This window comes from Oncorhynchus mykiss, chromosome 17, assembly GCF_013265735.2.
Source record: "Oncorhynchus mykiss isolate Arlee chromosome 17, USDA_OmykA_1.1, whole genome shotgun sequence".
NCBI classification, from domain to species: domain Eukaryota; kingdom Metazoa; phylum Chordata; class Actinopteri; order Salmoniformes; family Salmonidae; genus Oncorhynchus; species Oncorhynchus mykiss.
This window is the reverse complement of record NC_048581.1, coordinates 29,442,869-29,460,165: the sequence shown is the minus strand read 5'-3', so window position 1 is coordinate 29,460,165 and position 17,297 is coordinate 29,442,869.

Here is a 17,297-nt window from a genome sequence, read left to right as displayed (position 1 = left end):
ATGACATTTATTGGATATTTAAAACTTTTTTAACAAATCAAAAACTGAAAAATTGGGCGTGCAAAATTATTCAGCCCCTTTACTTTCAGTGCAGCAAACTCTCTCCAGAAGTTCAGTGAGGATCTCTGAATGATCCAATGTTGACCTAAATGACTAATGATGATAAATACAATCCACCTGTGTGTAATCAAGTCTCCGTATAAATGCACCTGCACTGTGATAGTCTCAGAGGTCCGTTAAAATCGCAGAGAGCATCATGAAGAACAAGGAACACACCAGGCAGGTCCGAGATACTGTTGTGAAGAAGTTTAAAGCCGGATTTGGATACAAAAAGATTTCCCAAGCTTTAAACATCCCAAGGAGCACTGTGCAAGCGATAATATTGAAATGGAAGGAGTATCAGACCACTGCAAATCTACCAAGACCTGGCTGTCCCTCTAAACTTTCAGCTCATACAAGGAGAAGACTGATCAGAGATGCAGCCAAGAGGCCCATGATCACTCTGGATGAACTGCAGAGATCTACAGCTGAGGTGGGAGACTCTGTCCATAGGACAACAATCAGTCGTATATTGCACAAATCTGGCCTTTATGGAAGAGTGGCAAGAAGAAAGCCATTTCTTAAAGATATCCATAAAAAGTGTTGTTTAAAGTTTGCCACAAGCCACCTGGGAGACACACCAAACATGTGGAAGAAGGTGCTCTGGTCAGATGAAACTAAAATTGAACTTTTTGGCAACAATGCAAAACGTTATGTTTGGCGTAAAAGCAACACAGCTCATCACCCTGAACACACCATGCCCACTGTCAAACATGGTGGTGGCAGCATCATGGTTTGGGCCTGCTTTTCTTCAGCAGGGACAGGGAAGATGGTTCAAATTGATGGGAAGATGGATGGAGCCAAATGCAGGACCATTCTGGAAGAAAACCTGATGGAGTCTGCAAAAGACCTGAGACTGGGACGGAGATTTGTCTTCCAACAAGACAATGATCCAAAACATAAAGCAAAATCTACAATGGAATGGTTCAAAAATAAACATATCCAGGTGTTAGAATGGCCAAGTCAAAGTCCAGACCTGAATCCAATCGAGAATTTGTGGAAAGAACTGAAAACTGCTGTTCACAAATGCTCTCCATCCAACCTCACTGAGCTCGAGCTGTTTTGCAAGTAGGAATGGGAAAAAATGTCAGTCTCTCGATGTGCAAAACTGATAGAGACATACCCCAAGCGACTTACAGCTGTAATCGCAGCAAAAGGTGGCGCTACAAAGTATTAACTTAAGGGGGCTGAATAATTTTGCACGCCCAATTTTTCAGTTTTTGATTTGTTAAAAAAGTTTGAAATATCCAATAAATGTCGTTCCACTTCATGATTGTGTCCCACTTGTTGTTGATTCCTTACAAAAAATACAGTTTTATATCTTTATGTTTGAAGCCTGAAATGTGGCAAAAGGTCGCAAAGTTCAAGGGGGCCGAATACTTTCGCAAGGCACTGTATCTCCTTCGCATAGAGTTGATCAGGCTGTTGATTGTGGCCTGCGGAATGTTGTCCGACTCCTCTTCAATGGCTGTGTGAAGTTGCTGGATATTGGCAGGAACTGGAACAGACTGTCGTACATGTCGATCCAGATCATCCCAAACATGCTCAATGGGTGACATGTCTGGTGAGTATGCAGGTATGCAGGCGATGGAAGAACTGGGACAGTTTCAGCTTCCATGAATTTTGTACAGATCCTTGCGACATGGGGCCGTGCATTATCATGCTGAAACACAAGGTGATGGCAGCGGATGGATTGCATGACAATGGATCTTGTCACGGTATCTCTGTGCATTCAAATCCCCATTGATCAAATGCACTTGTGTTCGTCGTCTGTAGCTTATGCCTGCCCATACCATAACCTCACCACCACGGGGCACTATGTTCACAACGTTGACATCAGCAAACCGTTCGCCCACATGATGCCATACACAAACGTGGTCTGTGGTTGGACATGCTGCCAAATTCTCTAAAACAACATTGGAGGAGGATTACGGCAGAGACATTAACATTAACAGCTCTTGTGGATATATTTTATTTCAGCTCATGAAACATGGGATCAACACTTTACATGTTGCATTTATATTTTTGTCAGTGTAGATGTAAACTAAATACATTTTTGGTTAATCGTTCAGCACTAGCAAAGGGTCAAGTCTATTGAGGTTGGTGCGCTCTATTCCGACCAGATTTGAGTTTTGAACAGAAAACTGTACTGAGATAGGATGCCATTCGTGAGAACATTTGCAGAACGTCAGCCCAGCTTAATCTTCTGCCTCTGCCTTGCCACTACACTTCCTCTCATCACCATATTTGGTAATGATTGGATGCCCCTAGCAGACGCTTAGAGTTTTTCTACATGTGTCCAATCTGGGTTTTCACCGTTATGTCAACAATAGTTACTATTTACCACTTAGCTACCTCATTTGTTTGCCTTCTGTTGAAAGAACTTACCAGGCTGGGTCAGAGAGTTTCATTTAAAGACATTCATTGAGCTAGTCCACCTGTGTAACTTTCAGAACACTTTTTCAAACCACTTTTGCATGTGCCAGGTTTTCCATACAATTTTGTTTTGGAGGAAGACACATGAAAAAACATGACTGCTGCTCCTCACTCACAATGATGCACTTCATTTGCACACACCTGTTCAAACCTTCCTACCCACTGTCTACCCACTGTGTACCCACTGCATCAGTCACATTTCCAGACGGACAGGGACAGGGACAGGGAATTTGTTTGGGAGAAAAAAATAATTTGTGTTTCTAGATTTGCTTGTCGCGTGTTTGAATGAGCATTAAAGGAACTTTCCTTTTCGTCTCAAAAACAACTAAGAAATGTCCATTGTGCCTCCAAACAGACCAGCCTCATCCTCATCACTCATGAGTCAAATCATCAGACGGATCAGACACACTTTACTTCACAAAATAAAAAATCTCCACAGTGCTCCTCATGTCCAGTGTGAGGGATATTTGAGAAGAAACTAATGAAAGACTCATCTTGGGACAATCAAAATTCTTTGGTATCTGAGAAGCACATCTATGTTTGACAAAACATGGGCAATAGCTCAGGAGTTCTGCAGAGAGCCTTAGACTGACCTGTCGTCCTCCATCAGTGAAGAGGACAGGGTGCATCTCAATAGTCCAAAATGGTTCCCTCTCAAATCCTAATAACGTTTGAACAATAACGATCAAAAATACACCATTTTCATTTAAACATGCCCTATCTTCTGAAAATGTTCCTACAGACAGTGAAAAAGTACACACACTGTAAAGTACAAGCTCGTACAACTTTTCAATGAGAGCTATTTTACTTTCAACACAGCCCTGTTCCTCCTTCAGGTTTAACTTTACTGTGAGTCATTGGAGGTAAGCAATTATGTCTGCTTTATGATATTCATATAAGCAGCATACAGTATATGCCTTTGCTGTTAGGCTCTAATACGTACTTCCCCAGAAAAATACCGTTCTGACAGCGAGGCTGAATGTGAGCCAATTACGACTGTTGTGCATTTCCATTACTAGCGTGTCGGGTTCTATATTTACCGTGTCAATTGAAGTAGCCCGCCGGGTTGCTAATAGCTAACAGCGTCTTTGACACAAACACATTGGAGGTGAACAACAGGTTATGACCGAGGGTCCAACGGAGACCAGGCGCTAATAGGAACATGTTGCACCGCTCTGCTGTACTCCTTCCCTTACAGAACGGACCTGAGTACACTTAGTGATGATCAAACCCAGTTGGTGGGAGGAAGGAGGCAGCAGAGCGCCATTCAGTGCTGAATCAACCAATCGGAGACCTCTGCACCTCTTTCATGAGGTTATTAGACAGGAAGTGTGCCTCACAGCGGGTGCTGCCGCAATGCCAACCTGAAGTGATTGCCAAGGCAACAAACTCTGACGGTTAGGCCAACACACAAGGAGACCTCAGCATTAAGAATCTTTATATTATTAAATGTTGGATAATACATTAACTTTACACTGTTAGTTGAGATTAGAATTCCACCCTCACTAGTTCTTCTTGTATCTGAGTGGCTCTCTGGTTGTAATGAATTCAAATATTCTTTAATTATACTAGTGTGGCTGCCCGAAGCCTGCCTGCAATCTGACTATTAAAGTGCCCCACTAATTTGATTTGATGTTGCCATACCAACCACGACCAGACAAATCTACGAGGATTTTTAGTAGTTAGTCCTGTATTAGATGTTCAATTATGCAAAACAATGTATATTTTTCAAAGGTCGTTTTGATGGACGGTCCCTGTTGCAGATGATACTGTATGTATTAGTGAAATGGATTGTTTTGCGTCAAAACAGAATCAAAAGTGGAGAGTTTTTCTTCTGGGCCTGTAATCACAAAGCGTCTCAGAGTAGAAGTGTTGATCTAGAATCAGTTTTCACTTTTAGATCATAATGTTTAAGATTATGTGGACTGGTAGGATCTGATCATAGATCAGCACTCCTAGTCTGAGACACTTTGCCAATTTCCGGATCCTTAACCTTTAATTTCTTTGCAACTGCTTTGTCCATCACAATGGTATAACTGCCAAGCAGGAAGAATCCCATTAGCCATCACTGTCACTGTTACAATGGTGACATACCATACCCTGGTCATTTGTTTGTTTTTCTAAATGACAAGTCTGACTGGGGCTGAGGAGATATCCTTGAATCGCCCACTACGGGAACAGGCACTTCGCATGAGAGGTTAAAGAACAGATGTGTGTTCGTGTGATGGTGTATGTCTGCATGTGCGTGTGTGTATGTGCACATGTGCTGAGGGGTATAAATGCTCAAAATAATACTTATCATGTGAGTTTAAAGGGCAGGTGTGTGTTTGCATGTGTGTGTCTCTGAGAGTGTGTGAGAGATCTGCATGTGCACACACACACACACTTTCGGAGACGCACTGACTATCAAAGGCACCTCGGCAGCATCCAATTTGACCAGGTCCATAAATGATTGAGTGGGGAGAGGGTCAGGTGTTTCTCTTCTATTTATGCCTGTGAACAAAAAAAAAAAGTTCCTACCCACTCAGTTCATTTCCGCCAGGCCTGCCACTCGGGACTCCAGAGGTGCCTTTGTTCAGACAGATTACACGACAGAGAAATGAATCAAATAAATCTTTCAAATGTTTCTCCATGAATATAAACACTATTTGACTGTTGTAACACATTGGATTGGACAGACTCAGTCTAGACTTGGAGCTTTCAAATGGAAGATGTATCCCACTGAAGTGGAATATAAGTGGAATAACAGAGTTTTTTTTTCTCATTTTGAGGACAAATGGGCAGAAGAAGCACACACTCACTTTGAAAGTGTGCTTCAAAGTGCTTCCCAATAACACAATCACTATGTACAATCAGCCACCCAAACATACAGCTATCATTTTTTATCAACATTCACTCTCCTATGTATTTATTTGGACAGTGAAACTGACATTGGTAAACGTGTCTCTATACCCCGGCATTTTGGATTTGAGGTCATATGAGGCGACAGTATAGAATGTCACCTTTTAGTTGAGGTTATTTTCATACATATCTGTTTTACCATTTAGAAATGAAAGCACTTTATGTATCTAGTCCCCACATTTAAAAACATATTTGGACAAATTCACTTATAGTGTTTTAGACGAGTCAAAAGTTTAGTATTTGCTACCGTATTCCTAGCCAGCGATGACGACATCAAGCATGTGGCTCTACAAACTTGTTGGATCCATTTGCAGTTTGTTTTGGTTTTGTTTCGGATTATGCAAATTCATCCAAAAAGCAAACGCTTCCAACAAGTTTGTAGAGTCACAAGTTTGATGTAGACATTGTGTGCTAGGAGCCCAAATCCTAAACTTTTTGGCTAAATGTAATACGCTATAAAAGTGAATTTGTCTAACTACTTAGGACACCTTCAAAGGGACAAGATGCTTAAAGTGCATTCATTTCGAAACGGCAAAACAAATGTATGAAAATACCCTCGAAAAGAAAATAGTGACATTTTATACATTCGCCTCATAAAACCTTCGATCTCAAATACCAAACTAAAAGATGCAGTTTCACTGTCCAAATAAATATGTAGGGGAGTGTACCTCTGCACTAGCATTTCTTTTCTATCAAAGAACCAGATAGATGCTCGGAAGGCGGGACTACAGCACCCCAACACACACACATTCACACTCACACACTACTTCTAATGCAGCAGCTGTATCCCACCAAAGCCAGGCAGATTTTGAACCCTCGTCCATCGATTTATAGAGATTTCTATCTGATCCTACAGAGCTTTGATTGACAGTTTTCAGGGAGAGCGATCACCAATCCCTCTCCCATCCCGCCCCTGGCCATACTGTTTCTGTGCAGTTTAACGCTCAGCCATTATGCTGGGTTATATGTGCGTCCATCTCTGGTCCTTCTCATGAATCTCATATCTGCCCAGTGGAGTGAAGAACTGCCAGGAGTTTCCTCCTCCCAGAACTTGACACTAACATAGAATACACATTTTTACGGCTTTTTCACTCCTCGTTGCAGTCAATCATGCGACTGGATCGTGTTTTAAAGGCAATGTTCATGTGCGGGCATATTCTACCTGTCAATCAACCATTTTTACCCCCATAATTAAAATGTCTCACAAGATGAAGGCAATGTCCATGGACAGCATCCTCTACCTGTCAATCAATTATTGTTCACCGCCACAATCAAAGTGAATAGTTTTTCCGATGAGGAGGTGATCTTCTTATGAGAATGTGATATTCCTATGAGAATGTACATTTTTAGTTCTGCTTTCTAGTTGTATAATTGCTCTACGACGGTGTCAGAACAGGTAATGTGGCCAGGGGCTGGGGAACTGGTAACGCAGCGCTACATCTCGTGGTGTTGCAGCATATGTTGCCTGCCGGCATATGTCAACTGCCGAGGGAGACCAGCCAATTAAACAGCAGTCTGTGGCAGGAGGTGGCTGTCTGTAACACCGTCTCGCAGGTGCGTTTGTAGCGCAGGATCACTGAATTATTCTCGACCACCCCATTGGCTGCCTCCCTTTAAAAGTGCTGCCAGAAGAGGAGTAAGGTGAGCTTGTGTTTTGGCTATGCCTTTGAGATACAGGATGTGTATAGTGTGGACGTGGTACAAAAGTCCCTGCATCCCAAACCAGCCAGTGGAACCAGCCGGTGCTGCATCCTTCCTGAGACCTAGAAGTACTGTCAAATCAAATCAAATTTATTTATATAGCCCTTCGTACATCAGCTGATATCTCAAAGTGCTGTACAGAAACCCAGCCTAAAACCCCAAACAGCAAGCAATGCAGGTGTAGAAGCACGGTGGCTAGGAAAAACTCCCTAGAAAGGCCAAAACCTAGGAAGAAACCTAGAGAGGAACCAGGCTATGTGGGGTGGCCAGTCCTCTTCTGGCTGTGCCGGGTGGAGATTATAACAGAACATGGTCAAGATGTTCAAATGTTCATAAATGACCAGCATGGTCGAATAATAATAAGGCAGAACAGTTGAAACTGGAGCAGCAGCACAGTCAGGTGGACTGGGGAAAGCAAGGAGTCATCATGTCAGGTATTCCTGGGGCATGGTCCTAGGGCTCAGGTCAGTTGAAACTGGAGCAGCAGCACGGCCAGGTGGACTGGGGACAGCAAGGAGTCATCATGTCACCCAGGTTAGAGAAATGCTTTTCAGGGCCAGTGTTATAGACAATGTTTCGGGAGTTTGTTGTGTTGCAGTGCGGAGGGTTGTGAGTTCGCACCCCAGTCAGGGCGGAATTTCCACTCCTTCACACTTCCAGAGAGAGAAAAGTCCAACAGTGAAGAGTTGAATTTTACCTTGGAATAAACAGAACATTACTCATCTGTGGCCGGTGAGACTTTATACGCAGGCCGGCAGGAAGAGACAAATCTATATCTTATTTATGCAAGTGTCCTTCGTCCTCCAGATTGTCTGACACAAAAGCATTTTCAGTGGTGAATCCCTGAGATGTTCTTTTCGATTCTCTACAGCTCCATTCAGTACATTTGTGCTCTTGCTGTGTGATCAACACTAGATAATAACAGAAGCATTTGAGATGGCATGTTTCAAGTGCAATCTTTCAGGAAGTCAGGTGTCTTTCTCTAACTGGCTATATTGTTTGGTGAGTGTGATTGGACCATTTGAGCATCCTGTAGACACAATGAAAGGCAAACAAAAGAAGTCAACATCAGCACCCACCTGAGACAAAAAGACATGAATGACCTCATGTTGAGAATTGTATGGGATATTATAATATTAAATCTGCATGAAGAAGCCTGACACAGATTCTGCTGCCGAGGTTCATACAGTGCTGACAGAGAAAGAAGCCCAGCCTAGTTAACTGCACTGGCCCACTTGGCAGTGTCTCAGCATGGGCTCTCTCTCTCTCTCTGTCTTTCGCTCTGTCTTTCTCTCACTCTCTCCATCGCTCTCTCACTCTCTTTCTCTCCACCATCTCCCTCTCTGTCTGTCTCTCTCTATCTGTCTCTCTCCCTCCCTCTCTTTCTCCACCATCTCTGTCTCTCTCGCTCTTTCTCGCTCTCTCTGTCTCTCTGTCTGTCTGTTTTTGTCTCTCTCTCTCTCTCTGTCGCTCTCTGTCTCTCTCTCCCCACCACCTCTGTCTCTGTCTGTCTCGTTCTCTCTCTCTCTCTCTCCCTCTCACTCCACCATCTCTCTCTTTCTCTCCATGCTCTCTCTCTCCATCCCAGCTGTGTTATACAGTGTTATTTATCCTGGTCTTCTGGAACAACAGCTTATCGCACCACCCAAGCCTGTTCCAATTAGCTCTACTTCTGGGGATCATCCACACACTCTCTAAGCATCTGCTCTGTCGTGCGCATGTATGTGTGTGAGACACTGACAGGGTTCGAACCCATGTCTCGTGAAAAGTGCATTGGCCCGCTAAGCCAAACACCTGCGCCTAATTGAAAGGGTAGACACCTGCGTCTCAGTCTTTGTGTGATATGTTTCATTTGATAGATGTTGCTCAGCTCAACATAACTGCAAATCAGTACCTCATTTATTTCATTTGGAACCATGCCTCTCTCATTCCTTTCCAAGCCAACTTACGTGATATAAGGCCGGGTTGTTTTTTTCCCAGCTACTCTCGTGTTGAGACCGTACCACCAAACAAAGATAGGAAGGAAAGAGAGTGGAATGAACGAGAGAGGAGTGAAGCAGTAATTACTGGCTTGGTTGCTGTGTTTCAGGGCTGCTGCCTATGTTAGTGGCTCAAGGTGCCTAGCTAAGTGAAATAGACTGCTTTCTTTGAAGGGCATTCTGTCTTCATGTAGAGGTGTAACTAAGCACACACACACACACACACACACACACACACACATACACATGCACATGCACACATACACATACACATACATATACACACATACACATACACTTAATGAAAGAGAACGACTCTCTGGGCTGATATGTGACCCGCTAGCACCTCCCCTGGTAAGAGGGGAATGAGGCAACCTCAGAGTTCCACACAAGGATACTAGATTGACACATACAGGAATGAAATGGACATGGAATGGTAGTGGTTCTATAATAGACAGAAAACAGGGGTAATGAATACACTGTACACAAGACAATAACTCATAGCACAAGTAGAGTCGCAAAGCTATTAACAAAGGAAGGACTGTAGACTGCAGTGTATCAATGGAACATTATGTCAATCTATACAGTATTGTCACGTCTACTCCAATTGCCCCGCTCCGGCGCTCAACGTTGCCGGTTTACTAACTACCAGACCTGGCAACCCATTATTACGGACACCTGGCAACCCATTATTACGGACACCTAGCAACCCATCACTACGCACACCTGCACCCCATCATCCTTGATTACTTACCATTTATCTAGCACTCTATTTCTGTCAGTCATCAGGTAGTATTGTTTATATTTCCTTGTTAGACGCTTCTCTTGTTTTGTATTCCTTCCATGCGTCTACTTTACAAGTATCCGTATGCGTGATATATGTGAAGTAACCCAGACTGCTCTACATTGAAAGTTACATGTGAAGCCTCGTACAAGGGATTCTTTTACAATTGTCCCATCACTTGTGAAGTTTAATTCATTCACGCATTTGTGTGTTCAGCTAGAGTAAGAACCTCTGCTGTTCAAAAGCAGACCCGCTGAGGAAAAAAAAACGGATCCGAATGAACGTTGTTTCCACGTCACTTCGTCGCCATTTCAACAAAATGATTTGTGATGGAGTTGAATCAGCGTGGAAAAATGATTGGATTTTCAAAAAGTCATCAACGTATGGGGGGGGGGGTGGGGATCGGCCAATTTTTTTAAACCTAAATCCTGTGACAATGGTGAAATATTTGATTAATTTGACGTTGGTTGACAACTCAACCAAAGTTAAATCAAAACTAGAAGTGACATCTGTGTCTAACCAGTGGGGAATGCACGGGACTCTTGATGCATTGCCAATCCTTTATCAGCCTTGTCATTCTTGGTATCATAGAACCAAAATTACATTCTAACCCTTCTGTCAAATGACTTGCCTAGTTCTCTCAGTTTGCTTCATCTACAATTGAAATCCACCGAGCATTGGACTTTAGAAGCACGACCATGACTGATATCCCTCTATCTGCCTGCGCAGCTTTCCCACCCCATTTGTAATCCCATCCAATTCCAGGCTTGCAGGAGCAGGACCCATACGGAATACCGGGAAGAAATTCCCAGGGATTTTCTGCCTCATCTGTTCCTGGTAGGCAGATGGTGATGGAAAACTGAAAGGTGTCGTTTGTCTTCATCAGCCTCCCACTCCGTGAGGATCGAATGGAGAGGAAGAGGGGGAGGAGGAGGTGGAGGGAGGAAAGGAGGATGCAGGTTATCTATAAATGGCTGTGACTGAGATTGTCGTGTGAGCTGGGAGCTTGAGACATGAAACATGTCAGCTCCCGAGATTACTAATATAGATTTTCCCATACAGCCTGGGATATGGAGGGACAGAAGAACGGAGAGAGGAGAGGGGTGGAGTGTGGTGTGGGGGGCAGAGGTGCTCCCAGCTAGAACATTTGGATCTTTGGAAGTTGTGGGAAAGTACGTTTTTGGTTTTCCATTGGTTCTGGGTACAAAGCCATACGTTTCCTGACTGGTAAAACTGACAGTATTTTCAACTTTCCGAGAAGTGAATTACAGTTCCCTGTTCTGGGAACCTTAATGTTTAGGTTGCAGAAAGGTTCTGGGAACGTTTTACTTTGGTTCACTGAACGTTTCTATGAATGTAAATTATTGGTTATTTGAAGGTAATAAAAATGATGTTCTGAAAACATGTTTTTTGATAACAATGCTAGCTTAGTTTGGGTTGACTGTTTTGAACTCCAAGCACTGATGGAAATTGATTTGCTTAGGCATTAATCATGCAAATAGATTTTTTCTATTGGGGCACAGCATTAGTGAATTTCTAAGCTATGCTCTTCTGTTTCCTAGCCATGGAATTAGTCCATGGCTAGATAGTTTTGTTGATGCTGACAACGGAATGTATATGTTTTCAATAACATTCTTAGAACATTCTCTGAAAGTTACTAAAGTTGTCTTGTGGTTTTTATGAAAGGTTTTCTTAACGTTCTCTGAACAATGTGAGAACATGACTTTAAATAGAAAGAACCATATGGAAACTTGTAGGAAACGTTATGCTGAAGCACTAAAATTCCCACAGAAGAATGTTGTTTCTTAACGTTCTCTGAACTATTTGAGCACATTCCAATGTCAAACCAGTTGGAGAGCGTTTGTAGAACATTACCAAAATTGAAATTAAATGTAAACATGTATGAACTTTCAGGAGACTTTCTGTTAAAACTTCTTCAGGATCAGTGGGTCCCCTGCGGGATGGTTGTGCTAACGTAGGCTAATGCGATCAGCATGAGGTTGTAAGTAACAAGAACATTTCCCAGGACATCTGATATTGTCAGAAAGCTTAAATACTTGTTAATCTAACTGCACTGTCCAATTAACAGAGCTATTACAGTGAAACAATGCCATGCTATTGTTTGATGAGAATGCACAGTTTTGAACATAAAGTTATTAATAAACAAATTAGGCACATTTGGGCAGTCTTGACGCAACAGAAATGCAATGGTTCATTGGATCAGACTAAAAGTTTGCACATACACTGCTGCCATCTAGTGGCTAATATCTAAATTGCACCTGGCCTGAAATAAATAACATTATGGCCGGTTGTTTTTTTCTTTGTATTATCTTTTACCAGATCTAATGTGTTATTTTTTTAATCATTTTTATCATTTTTGGCCAAAAATCACATACCCAAATCTAACTGCCTGAGAGCTCAGGCCCTGAAGCAAGGATATGCATTTTCTTGGTACCATTTGAAAGGAAACACTTTGAAGTTTGTGGAAATGATCGCTGAGTTGGTTCCAAAGCCAAGCAACTATCCTTGCACCATTCCCAGAAAGTTGTGGGAAGGTTAATAACCATAGGACAACCACACTCTCACCGAGCTATAAGTAATACATGGTTCTCAGAACGTTATATGCTAGCTGGGTTATCTCTTATGTGACTCTCTCTGTCGCTACCCACTCCTCTCTTTCTCCTCTCATTTATCTCTTTCTCGCTTTCTCTCTCTCTCTGCCTCCCTCCCTCTCCTCCTCCCCAGAGCCTCCTCTTTGACATGCTGCACCACAATTATGTATCACTGTGCCATCTGCCCCATCAAAAGTGAATAACTTTACAACCACACTTTCTCTCTCTGCTGAGACACACAAACACATACAGGTAGCCTCGAGGTTAGAGCATTGGGCCAGTAACTGATAGGTTGCTGATTTGAATTATGGAGCTGACAAGGTGAAAAATGTGTCACTGTACCCTTGAGCAAAGCACTTAACCCCAATTGCTCCAGGGGTGCAGGACAATGGTGACTCTGGCTGTGACCCCATTCCTTGCAGGTGTCTCAGGGGGAGTTGGGATATGCAAGAAACACATTTTCATTCTGCACTTGTACAAGTGTGTAACAGGACAAGTAAAATCACCCCCCCCCCCTAATTAGTATCACACACCTGCCCTTTAACCTTGCATGAGTCTCAAATGAAATAAAATGTGCCGAATACAACAGGTGTTACCGTGAAATGCTTACTTACAAGCCCTTAATCAACAATGCAGTTTTAAGAAAAATAAGAATTAAGAAAATATTTACTAAATAAATTAAAGTAAAAAAATGTAATAAATAAAAACACAATACAATGACAAGGCTATATACAGGGGGTACCAATGTGTGGGGGTACATGTTGGTAGGGGTAAAGTGACTATGCATAGATAATAAACAGAGTAGCAGTAGCATAAAAAAAGGGGGGGAGGGGTCAATGCAAGTAGTCCGGGTAGCCTGTTACCGTAGCTAAGCTCTCTGCCCCAATCAGACAGGTCCTTTAGAAAAACAAACAAATGGGCAGGGTGTGTCACCATGATCATCCTATAACACATCTCAGACCAGTGTGCAGCAACTAGCAATGCTATATTGACTGCGGACCGGGACATTCACTTGATCAGCTAGCTATGCTGGCAACTTGTTTGGTCCAACGGGACCAGTGGCTCATTCTAGTTAGTCTAGTTAGTCCTTTCTAGCTATAGAAACTATCCCGAGGTTCCATGGGGTTTACAGCTACACGACAAACCCCCCCCCTGTCCATGCTGGGAAAGATCCTACCCTCCCTGGGGCCTTTATCAACCTCCCTCAGTCTGTCTGCTCCAGAAGGTTGCTGTTCTGTTCTAATGTTCTAATCAGCAGGACAGGAGTAATGGCAGACAGGAGGGAGCGTGCCCGGGAAAAAAACAGGGATCAAAAGAGGGACACTCCTCGTCACTCACTCACGGGTGATTGGCCTCCACAGAGGGAGGGAGAGCGCTCTCGGCTACAGGCAGACAGACACCCAGTCAGCCCCAAAACTTTCAGCCGAGAGTAAACAGCTCCACCACAACCACCCCTCTCACACATAGCTCTGCTGATGATTGGAGTTAAATTGGAAAGGAGAGCAGAGGCATGCAATACACCATAGTAATCAATGAAGCTGTGCTCTGGCTTTGCTCTAGTTTAGTCGGCAACTCTTGACATTGGGGAACATCATTGTGTTGATCCTTTTTATTTTCCCTCCAGAGTTTACCTTATTGAATGGATCCTGTGATGATGAAGTATTATTGATATGATTGTTGAACAGAGGGAATGTAAGGTAAAGGTTGTTGGTGGTGATGATGATGATGATGGTGAAGCAGGGCTAGTGCTGCTGATCTCAGAACTGGTAACCTTCTTGGGACGGTAGTAGTTCCATCTAGTCTATCTTATGGCATCGCGTGATCTAGAGGGACAACATGTTCAATGGTCCATCCGTCAATCACCAAAACAGCTGTCTTTAGAAGGACTTTTTCATGTACAAGTTCTCTTCATAAAATGGCGTACGGCTCCATCTAGTGGCTCTTTTTTTTTTTTAAGAAACAGGAGACAGAAGTTCCATGAACAGTGATCTATTTTTGGCATGAGTTATACTCACAATAACTTACATGATATGGATGTGCAATGTGACTGCTGTATGTGACTACTCAACAGAAGTAATTTCTCAAGCAATAATTGTTTCTGGGAGTGGTCTGAGTATGGAAGGGGAGAAAAAGCTGTTATTGTCAGAGAAGTTTAGACCTCTTTCTTATTGGTCTATGACATCATTTACCACCTGGTGATGTAACCAGGCAGGCCAAAACGCCATCCTACCTAAACAGCTTTTCAAACAGCTCTTACACTAAAAACGACATTATCATTATGTTCACAATTTCACATTATTATTCAAATCTCATAGTGTGGAAATATATATAAAACACAGGAAATGTTCGTTTTTGACTGCATTGGGCCTAATGTTTCCTCTTTCCTCTTCTGAAGTGAGCAACACCCCCTCCTATTGTTGAGCATCTGAAAGAGTATTAAAACAGAATCACACATTGGCTTGTGGCACAATTAACATAAACAGGCTAACTCTTTACCTAACAAATTACTTTGGTTTATCTCAATCAAATCTTTAAAGCGGTGATTTCTCCTCTTCCGCCTGCTGCTGGGCTGCCAGAGTCTGCCAATCTCCTTCTCTGCTTTCACCAGCTTTGTGGCCAACTCAGTGCTGGCCCCAGGCTCTTTTTCGAAATGCCTCTCTTCCTTCATTATTGCCATCTTGCCCTCCAGCTCAGCCTTGAGCTGCTCAAAGGAGATCCTCCATTGCTCCACATTAGCCTGGATCTCTCTCAGCTGGGTGCAGATAGTCGAGACTGTTTCCCTTTTAGTGAAGTTGTTCTCCAGCTCACTCTTCTTCTCCTCCATTTTCCCTGGCTCGCTCTAGCCAGCTGAGAGGCCCCGCTCTCCTCGTCCTGCAGTCTGGCCTCCATAACTGCCATCTCCCCCTCCAGCTGGGAGGCCCTGGTCTCAGACTCCTCGTTGATTCTAAGTGTGTCTTTCAGAGCCTTCTCCAGCTGGGAGGCCCTGGTCATCCTTCAGTTGATGAGATGTCTCTTCAAGGCCTCTCTCTCCCTCCACAAAGCTCCTCCACATTCCTCTTCCGCTCCTCAATGGTTCTCTGCTGCATGGCCCCACGGAGCTTCTCTTCAGGCTGTCCTTGACGTTCTGCAGCTCACAACATTTTATCGTTGGTGTTCCGCCATAGATACGTTTCAACACAGATCCAAAAAAGGATTGTACGCGATTTGAGAAAAACTGTAAGTAAAAGGATCTTATACAGCTAGCTTATATACCTCGCTGACAGAATCCCTTTTATACTAGTTTATAGAATTACATTTGAGTAATTTAGCAGGCGCTCTTATCGAGAGCGACTTACTAGTTAGTGCATTCATAGCTAGGTGGGACAATCACATATCACAGGAATGCTAAGTACACATTTCCTCAATAAAGTAGTTATCAGCAAAGTCAGCTGATAGAAATGGGTGGGGTGGGTGTGAGGGGGGAGGGGTCTATTGTAGGTGTTGGTTAATTCAGTACATTCCTTATAACGTATAACATAAAGTGCTGTGTGTCAACGTATCATGATTGAGATGTTTTGCTATCACCTCCAGGTGTGGTTTGATGTCTTTTCAGTACAGTCTGTGCTGCGCACTGGCCATCAGCGGAGGGATGGTTTATGTTTGTTGTAGGAATATAACGTTTGGTGTGCGCATCTGCACTAAACATTAGGAACACCTTCCTAATGTTTAGTTGCACCCCCTTTTGCCCTCAGAACCGCCTCAATCCGTCGAGGCATGGACTCTACAGGGTGTCGAAAGCGTTCCACAGGGATGCTGACTCCAAAGCTTCTCAGTTGTGTCAAGTTGGCTGGATGGTGGACCATTCTTGATACACATGGGAAACTGTTGAGCATTAAAAATATATATTTTTAACACCAGCGTTGCAGTTCTTGACACACTCAAACCAGTGCGCGCCTAGCATACCCCGCTTAAATATTTTGTCTTGCCCATTCACCCTCTGAATGGCACACATACATCATCTCTCAATTGTCTCAAGGCTTAAAAATCCTTCTTTAACCTGTCTCCTCCCCTTCATCCACACTGATTGAAGTGGATTTGACAAGTGACGTCAATAAGGGATCTTAGCTTTCACCTGGATTCCCCTTGTCAGTCTGTCATGGAATGTTTTCCGAATGTTCTACAAATTAATGAAGTGTATTTTTATTGGGCATTTACTCCCTGTAGCTAATGTAAAAATATATACATAAAGTTAGAATACACATTACGTTCAGATAAGAACCAAGTGCAGATTGTGTTGAAGTAACACTTTATTTCAACAACAGGGGCAGGCAAACAGGTCAAAGCAGGCAGGGGTCAATAATCCAGAGTAGTGGGGCAAAGGTAGAGGATGGCAGGCAGGCCCAGGCAGAGATCGGTAATCCAGAGTAGTGGGGCAAAAATAGAGGACGGCAGGCAGGCCCAGGCAGAGATCGGTAATCCAGAGTAGTGGGGCAAAGGTAGAGGATGGCAGGCAGGCCCAGGCAGAGATCGGTAATCCAGAGTAGTGGGGCAAAGGTAGAAGACGGCAGGCAGGCCCAGGCAGAGATCGGTAATCCAGAGTAGTGGGGCAAAGGTAGAGGATGGCAGGCAGGCCCAGGCAGAGATCGGTAATCCAGAGTAGTGGGGCAAAGGTAGAAGACAGCAGGCAGGCCCAGGCATAGATCGGTAATCCAGAATAGGGGCAAAGGTAGAGGATGGCAGGCAGGCCCAGGCAGAGATCGGTAATCCAGAGTAGGGGCAAAGGTAGAAGACAGCAGGCAGGCCCAG